The sequence below is a fragment of the Penaeus monodon genome, chromosome 21 (assembly GCF_015228065.2).
Source record: "Penaeus monodon isolate SGIC_2016 chromosome 21, NSTDA_Pmon_1, whole genome shotgun sequence".
In the NCBI taxonomy this organism is placed as follows: Eukaryota; Metazoa; Arthropoda; class Malacostraca; order Decapoda; family Penaeidae; genus Penaeus; species Penaeus monodon.
Genome location: NC_051406.1, coordinates 21,278,776 through 21,279,086, shown reverse-complemented (window position 1 = coordinate 21,279,086; position 311 = coordinate 21,278,776).

Below are 311 nucleotides of genomic sequence, written 5' to 3'. Positions count from 1 at the left end.
GGAGGGGAAGGTATGAGGAGGGAATCGAGGGGAGAGGGGAAGGGTATGGGGAGGAAATCGAGGGAGAGGGGAAGGGTATGGGAGGGAATCGAGGAGGATAGGGAAGGGATGGGACAGGAAGAGGAGGGGCCAGGGTAATGGGGAGGGACAAGAGGGAGGGGGCCTAGGGTAGGGGTATTGCAAAGAGGGAGGTTGCCAGGGTAAATAATTGGGTTGGGTGAGGGAAAGATGGATTTGTTTCAGTGTAATAGGGGAGGGAAAGAGGGGAGGGGTGCCAAGGTATGGGGAAGTGGCATGAAATCCCGTCCCGA